This window comes from Rhipicephalus sanguineus, chromosome 3, assembly GCF_013339695.2.
Source record: "Rhipicephalus sanguineus isolate Rsan-2018 chromosome 3, BIME_Rsan_1.4, whole genome shotgun sequence".
In the NCBI taxonomy this organism is placed as follows: Eukaryota; Metazoa; Arthropoda; class Arachnida; order Ixodida; family Ixodidae; genus Rhipicephalus; species Rhipicephalus sanguineus.
The window spans coordinates 219056423-219064630 of NC_051178.1; the positions used below are offsets into that span (position 1 = coordinate 219056423).

The 8208-nt window shown below is 49.2% G+C and overlaps 1 long non-coding RNA gene across 1 annotated transcript; it reads right to left on the minus strand.

Annotated features, from left to right (window-relative positions):
- Positions 1 to 720: 720 nt before the first annotated feature.
- Positions 721 to 6822, minus strand: LOC125757766 (uncharacterized). Its single transcript, XR_007415535.1, has 2 exons — positions 6624 to 6822; positions 721 to 1004 (listed from the first exon to the last, which is right to left on the minus strand). It is a non-coding gene; the product is annotated as an uncharacterized LOC125757766 (long non-coding RNA).
- Positions 6823 to 8208: the final 1386 nt, after the last annotated feature.

Genomic DNA, 8208 nt, shown 5'->3' on the forward strand with positions numbered 1-8208 from the left:
AGTATGCCTATCACGACGGAAAGCACGGCAATCAGAGGGAAAGACGTCCGTATCATCTATTTCGTCATGCAGCCAAGTTTCCGTGATGACGACCACGTGTGGGTTATGCCCAAGAATAACCGCTTCTAGCTTACCAGTTTTAATAAGAACACTTCGTGCATTAATGTTCAGTATTCGGAAATCACGAGGTGGAGGACGTCAGTCCTTTTTTGAAGAACTACGATACTTATGAATTTTAACCCTGCTGTTTGTGGGATCGCTCCATATAAAGTAATCTTTATCGACTCGCAGTTTCTCGTCTTTCAAAATGACTTTCTTGCCTTCTTTTTTTTGTGCTTTCTCACTGTCCCATAGCAATTTACATTTTCTGAGTGTTTCACGCGAGTAATCGTTTTGTACGGAAGAGCTTGTCCCTTTTAGCTTGTAGGCGTTTTTTAGAACATCAAGTTTTTCATTGAAGTTCTGAAAAAAAAAATGATTATTGGTCTTTGTTTACCCGGCTTCCCTAGGCGATGGATTCTTCCAATCGAATTGCAATTTACATTTAATTCCTCGGAAAATACATCGATCACAACTTTTTGCTTAAGCTAGGTTTCCGTTTCAGCCGCTTCCTTGCCGAAGATCAACAGGTTAGAACGCCTACTCCTGTCCTCTAAATCCACAATTTTGGATTCTAGAGATTTTATGGTCCGTTCAAGATCATCTACACGAGCGGCCCGCTTTTCTAATTCAGTGAACCGACGGCCCCAATCGGGGAAAATCTTTTCCATGTTGTTTTGCTGTGTTCTAAGAGCCGCCACATCCTCAACCAATTTGGTTTGTCCTACTAGTAGTTCTTGCAGCATTTTTTCTATGTCGGGACCTGGATTTGTCTCAACATCACCACACAATAGAAGTAAGCAGGCACAGTACATTTCGTAAGCCATACTAGCACAACGCCGTGGGCACGGCAAGACCAAAAGGCAGCGGTAATCGCTCTTGAACGAAGCAGAGTAATAACTAACCTGCATAAAGCAGAGAAATGTCTTGTGAGGCCACATGCCCGTAGCTGGTCCGCCGTGCCCACTGAAAGTGTGCAGTTATAGTCGTCCTTTTATTGAGTTGTCGGCTGATGTCACATGACGTGCAGGTGGCGCTGGAGTTGACGTGGGTGTGAGCAAGGCTGGCATGAGAAGAAAGGTTCCTTGATAAGCCTCCGTCGGTGTTCCCGTGTTAAGAAACCACGTGGAAAGAACAGGCATGTTTTGACAGTTTGTAGATCCGGTAGAACAGAAGTTTGGATGATACGTCGCTCCGGTCAAACCAAAAACGAGCGCCTGCATAAAGCAGAGAAATGTCTTGCGAGGCCACATGCCCGTAGCTGGTCCGCCGTGCCCACTGAAAGTGTGCAGTTTCAGTCGTCCTTTTATTGAGTTGTCGGCTGATGTCACATGACGTGCAGGTGGCGCTGGAGTTGACGTGGGTGTGAGCAAGGCTGGCATGAGAAGAAAGGTTCCTTGATAAGCCTCCGTCGGTGTTCCCGTGTTAAGAAACCACGTGGAAAGAACAGGCATGTTTTGACAGTTTGTAGATCCGGTAGAACAGAAGTTTGGATGATACGTCGCTCCGGTCAAACCAAAAACGAGCGCCTGCATAAAGCAGAGAAATGTCTTGCGAGGCCACATGCCCGTAGCTGGTCCGCCGTGCCCACTGAAAGTGTGCAGTTTCAGTCGTCCTTTTATTGAGTTGTCGGCTGATGTCACATGACGTGCAGGTGGCGCTGGAGTTGACGTGGGTGTGAGCAAGGCTGGCATGAGAAGAAAGGTTCCTTGATAAGCCTCCGTCGGTGTTCCCGTGTTAAGAAACCACGTGGAAAGAACAGGCATGTTTTGACAGTTTGTAGATCCGGTAGAACAGAAGTTTGGATGATACGTCGCTCCGGTCAAACCAAAAACGAGCACCTGCATAAAGCAGAGAAATGTCTTGTGAGGCCACATGCCCGTAGCTGGTCCGCCGTGCCCACTGAAAGTGTGCAGTTTCAGTCGTCCTTTTATTGAGTTGTCGGCTGATGTCACATGACGTGCAGGTGGCGCTGGAGTTGACGTGGGTGTGAGCAAGGCTGGCATGAGAAGAAAGGTTCCTTGATAAGCCTCCGTCGGTGTTCCCGTGTTAAGAAACCACGTGGAAAGAACAGGCATGTTTTGACAGTTTGTAGATCCGGTAGAACAGAAGTTTGGATGATACGTCGCTCCGGTCAAACCAAAAACGAGCGCCTGCATAAAGCAGAGAAATGTCTTGCGAGGCCACATGCCCGTAGCTGGTCCGCCGTGCCCACTGAACGTGTGCAGTTTCAGTCGTCCTTTTATTGAGTTGTCGGCTGATGTCACATGACGTGCAGGTGGCGCTGGAGTTGACGTGGGTGTGAGCAAGGCTGGCATGAGAAGAAAGGTTCCTTGATAAGCCTCCGTCGGTGTTCCCGTTTTAAGAAACCACGTGAAAAGAACAGGCATGTTTTGACAGTTTGTAGATCCGGTAGAACAGAAGTTTGGATGATACGTCGCTCCGGTCAAACCAAAAATGAGCACCTGCATAAAGCAGAGAAATGTCTTGTGAGGGCACATGCCCGTAGCTTGTCCGCCGTGCCCACTGAACGTGTGCAGTTTCAGTCGTCCTTTTATTGAGTTGTCGGCTGATGTCACATGACGTGCAGGTGGCGCTGGAGTTGACGTGGGTGTGAGCAAGGCTGGCATGAGAAGAAAGGTTCCTTGATAAGCCTCCGTCGGTGTTCCCGTTTTAAGAAACCACGTGAAAAGAACAGGCATGTTTTGACAGTTTGTAGATCCGGTAGAACAGAAGTTTGGATGATACGTCGCTCCGGTCAAACCAAAAACGAGCACCTGCATAAAGCAGAGAAATGGCTTGTGAGGCCACATGCCCGTAGCTGGTACGCCGTGCCCACTGAACGTGTGCAGTTTCAGTCGTCCTTTTATTGAGTTGTCGGCTGATGTCACATGACGTGCAGGTGGCGCTGGAGTTGACGTGGGTGTGAGCAAGGCTGGCATGAGAAGAAAGGTTCCTTGCATAAGCCTCCGTCGGTGTTCCCGTTTTAAGAAACCACGTGAAAAGAACAGGCATGTTTTGACAGTTTGTAGATCCGGTAGAACAGAAGTTTGGATGATACGTCGCTCCGGTCAAACCAAAAACGAGCACCTGCATAAAGCAGAGAAATGGCTTGTGAGGCCACATGCCCGTAGCTGGTACGCCGTGCCCACTGAACGTGTGCAGTTTCAGTCGTCCTTTTATTGAGTTGTCGGCTGATGTCACATGACGTGCAGGTGGCGCTGGAGTTGACGTGGGTGTGAGCAAGGCTGGCATGAGAAGAAAGGTTCCTTGATAAGCCTCCGTCGGTGTTCCCGTGTTAAGAAACCACGTGGAAAGAACAGGCATGTTTTGACAGTTTGTAGATCCGGTAGAACAGAAGTTTGGATGATACGTCGCTCCGGTCAAACCAAAAACGAGCAGCCTGCATAAAGCAGAGAAATGTCTTGCTGAGGCCACATGCCCGTAGCTGGTCCGCCGTGCCCACTGAACGTGTGCAGTTTCAGTCGTCCTTTTATTGAGTTGTCGGCTGATGTCACATGACGTGCAGGTGGCGCTGGAGTTGACGTGGGTGTGAGCAAGGCTGGCATGAGAAGAAAGGTTCCTTGATAAGCCTCCGTCGGTGTTCCCGTTTTAAGAAACCACGTGAAAAGAACAGGCATGTTTTGACAGTTTGTAGATCCGGTAGAACAGAAGTTTGGATGATACGTCGCTCCGGTCAAACCAAAAATGAGCACCTGCATAAAGCAGAGAAATGTCTTGTGAGGGCACATGCCCGTAGCTTGTCCGCCGTGCCCACTGAACGTGTGCAGTTTCAGTCGTCCTTTTATTGAGTTGTCGGCTGATGTCACATGACGTGCAGGTGGCGCTGGAGTTGACGTGGGTGTGAGCAAGGCTGGCATGAGAAGAAAGGTTCCTTGATAAGCCTCCGTCGGTGTTCCCGTTTTAAGAAACCACGTGAAAAGAACAGGCATGTTTTGACAGTTTGTAGATCCGGTAGAACAGAAGTTTGGATGATACGTCGCTCCGGTCAAACCAAAAACGAGCACCTGCATAAAGCAGAGAAATGGCTTGTGAGGCCACATGCCCGTAGCTGGTACGCCGTGCCCACTGAACGTGTGCAGTTTCAGTCGTCCTTTTATTGAGTTGTCGGCTGATGTCACATGACGTGCAGGTGGCGCTGGAGTTGACGTGGGTGTGAGCAAGGCTGGCATGAGAAGAAAGGTTCCTTCATAAGCCTCCGTCGGTGTTCCCGTTTTAAGAAACCACGTGAAAAGAACAGGCATGTTTTGACAGTTTGTAGATCCGGTAGAACAGAAGTTTGGATGATACGTCGCTCCGGTCAAACCAAAAACGAGCACCTGCATAAAGCAGAGAAATGGCTTGTGAGGCCACATGCCCGTAGCTGGTACGCCGTGCCCACTGAACGTGTGCAGTTTCAGTCGTCCTTTTATTGAGTTGTCGGCTGATGTCACATGACGTGCAGGTGGCGCTGGAGTTGACGTGGGTGTGAGCAAGGCTGGCATGAGAAGAAAGGTTCCTTGATAAGCCTCCGTCGGTGTTCCCGTTTTAAGAAACCACGTGAAAAGAACAGGCATGTTTTGACAGTTTGTAGATCCGGTAGAACAGAAGTTTGGATGATACGTCGCTCCGGTCAAACCAAAAACGAGCACCTGCATAAAGCAGAGAAATGTCTTGTGAGGCCACATGCCCGTAGCTGGTCCGCCGTGCCCACTGAACGTGTGCAGTTTCAGTCGTCCTTTTATTGAGTTGTCGGCTGATGTCACATGACGTGCAGGTGGCGCTGGAGTTGACGTGGGTGTGAGCAAGGCTGGCATGAGAAGAAAGGTTCCTTGATAAGCCTCCGTCGGTGTTCCCGTGTTAAGAAACCACGTGGAAAGAACAGGCATGCTTTGACCGTTTGTAGATCCGGTAGAACAGAAGTTTGGATGATACGTCGCTCCGGTCAAACCAAAAACGAGCACCTGCATAAAGCAGAGAAATGTCTTGTGAGGCCACATGCCCGTAGCTGGTCCGCCGTGCCCACTGAACGTGTGCAGTTTCAGTCGTCCTTTTATTGAGTTGTCGGCTGATGTCACATGACGTGCAGGTGGCGCTGGAGTTGACGTGGGTGTGAGCAAGGCTGGCATGAGAAGAAAGGTTCCTTGATAAGCCTCCGTCGGTGTTCCCGTTTTAAGAAACCACGTGAAAAGAACAGGCATGTTTTGACAGTTTGTAGATCCGGTAGAACAGAAGTTTGGATGATACGTCGCTCCGGTCAAACCAAAAACGAGCACCTGCATAAAGCAGAGAAATGTCTTGTGAGGCCACATGCCCGTAGCTGGTCCGCCGTGCCCACTGAACGTGTGCAGTTTCAGTCGTCCTTTTATTGAGTTGTCGGCTGATGTCACATGACGTGCAGGTGGCGCTGGAGTTGACGTGGGTGTGAGCAAGGCTGGCATGAGAAGAAAGGTTCCTTGATAAGCCTCCGTCGGTGTTCCCGTTTTAAGAAACCACGTGAAAAGAACAGGCATGTTTTGACAGTTTGTAGATCCGGTAGAACAGAAGTTTGGATGATACGTCGCTCCGGTCAAACCAAAAACGAGCACCTGCATAAAGCAGAGAAATGTCTTGTGAGGCCACATGCCCGTAGCTGGTCCGCCGTGCCCACTGAACGTGTGCAGTTTCAGTCGTCCTTTTATTGAGTTGTCGGCTGATGTCACATGACGTGCAGGTGGCGCTGGAGTTGACGTGGGTGTGAGCAAGGCTGGCATGAGAAGAAAGGTTCCTTGATAAGCCTCCGTCGGTGTTCCCGTTTTAAGAAACCACGTGAAAAGAACAGGCATGTTTTGACAGTTTGTAGATCCGGTAGAACAGAAGTTTGGATGATACGTCGCTCCGGTCAAACCAAAAACGAGCACCTGCATAAAGCAGAGAAATGTCTTGTGAGGCCACATGCCCGTAGCTGGTCCGCCGTGCCCACTGAACGTGTGCAGTTTCAGTCGTCCTTTTATTGAGTTGTCGGCTGATGTCACATGACGTGCAGGTGGCGCTGGAGTTGACGTGGGTGTGAGCAAGGCTGGCATGAGAAGAAAGGTTCCTTGATAAGCCTCCGTCGGTGTTCCCGTTTTAAGAAACCACGTGAAAAGAACAGGCATGTTTTGACAGTTTGTAGATCCGGTAGAACAGAAGTTTGGATGATACGTCGCTCCGGTCAAACCAAAAACGAGCACCTGCATAAAGCAGAGAAATGTCTTGTGAGGCCACATGCCCGTAGCTGGTCCGCCGTGCCCACTGAACGTGTGCAGTTTCAGTCGTCCTTTTATTGAGTTGTCGGCTGATGTCACATGACGTGCAGGTGGCGCTGGAGTTGACGTGGGTGTGAGCAAGGCTGGCATGAGAAGAAAGGTTCCTTGATAAGCCTCCGTCGGTGTTCCCGTTTTAAGAAACCACGTGAAAAGAACAGGCATGTTTTGACAGTTTGTAGATCCGGTAGAACAGAAGTTTGGATGATACGTCGCTCCGGTCAAACCAAAAACGAGCACCTGCATAAAGCAGAGAAATGGCTTGTGAGGCCACATGCCCGTAGCTGGTCCGCCGTGCCCACTGAACGTGTGCAGTTTCAGTCGTCCTTTTATTGAGTTGTCGGCTGATGTCACATGACGTGCAGGTGGCGCTGGAGTTGACGTGGGTGTGAGCAAGGCTGGCATGAGAAGAAAGGTTCCTTGATAAGCCTCCGTCGGTGTTCCCGTTTTAAGAAACCACGTGAAAAGAACAGGCATGTTTTGACAGTTTGTAGATCCGGTAGAACAGAAGTTTGGATGATACGTCGCTCCGGTCAAACCAAAAACGAGCACCTGCATAAAGCAGAGAAATGGCTTGTGAGGCCACATGCCCGTAGCTGGTACGCCGTGCCCACTGAACGTGTGCAGTTTCAGTCGTCCTTTTATTGAGTTGTCGGCTGATGTCACATGACGTGCAGGTGGCGCTGGAGTTGACGTGGGTGTGAGCAAGGCTGGCATGAGAAGAAAGGTTCCTTGATAAGCCTCCGTCGGTGTTCCCGTTTTAAGAAACCACGTGAAAAGAACAGGCATGTTTTGACAGTTTGTAGATCCGGTAGAACAGAAGTTTGGATGATACGTCGCTCCGGTCAAACCAAAAACGAGCACCTGCATAAAGCAGAGAAATGGCTTGTGAGGCCACATGCCCGTAGTTGGTACGCCGTGCCCACCGTGCCCAATCGGCCGAACCGAGGGCTTGCCGGCTTTTTCTTTTAATTTAATCTTGATTTCATGGAAAAACGACATAAGCGAAGTTCTTCCGTGGTCGAAGTGCTCCGTGAACTCGAGCACCAACAGTGCAAGGTGCGCCCTCTGCAGCATTCCGTATGACAACCTATGTCGGTCGACGATACAAAGAAATTATTGATTAGCGCGTTCATGAATTTATTAAGCATTCTGAGAAATTTGTGCTTTCTTATGACAACACACTTCTTCCCCCTGCACAGCTGCATGCATGCCCACCAGCATTCAAGGCATTGTAGAGCGCTTCGGAAACAAATAAAAAGAAAACATGACAAAGGAGATGAAATTGGAGTTTTTTGTTGGTCCCGTTCGGAAAGAATGACGTCAAATAGTGAATTTACCTCCTTTCCCTATTCAAAACCCAGCGCCACTGAGTACCAGCGTCCAGTGCCACACTCTAAGAAAAAAAAAGAGTATGCGTGACTCTTTTCGGAGAGTTCTGACTTGCCACGTATAGGACTCTCTTTAAATAGTCACGGTGACTGTCTTAGTGGGTCAGGGTCGGCTCGCTCTAGGAGAGTCCCCTGACCTCTAGGAAGAGTGGAAAGACTCTCATCCGGAGGATCACGTTACCACTTATAGGGTGTCAGACGACTCTTGCCGGTAACGCTCCTACGGGGGTCAAGGGACCCACACCGAAGCATCATGCGACTCCACAAGTATTTTAAGCTACTCATTTGACGCTTGCTCTACTTTTGCGCGGCTACTGTTGAAAATAGTGGAGTATTCATTTTAAGCAAGTCCAATAATACTTGCAGTTCTGCCCAGCGACTGTAAAATAAGAATAGTTCACTTTTAGCATTATTTTAATAAAACTCGTCAAAAC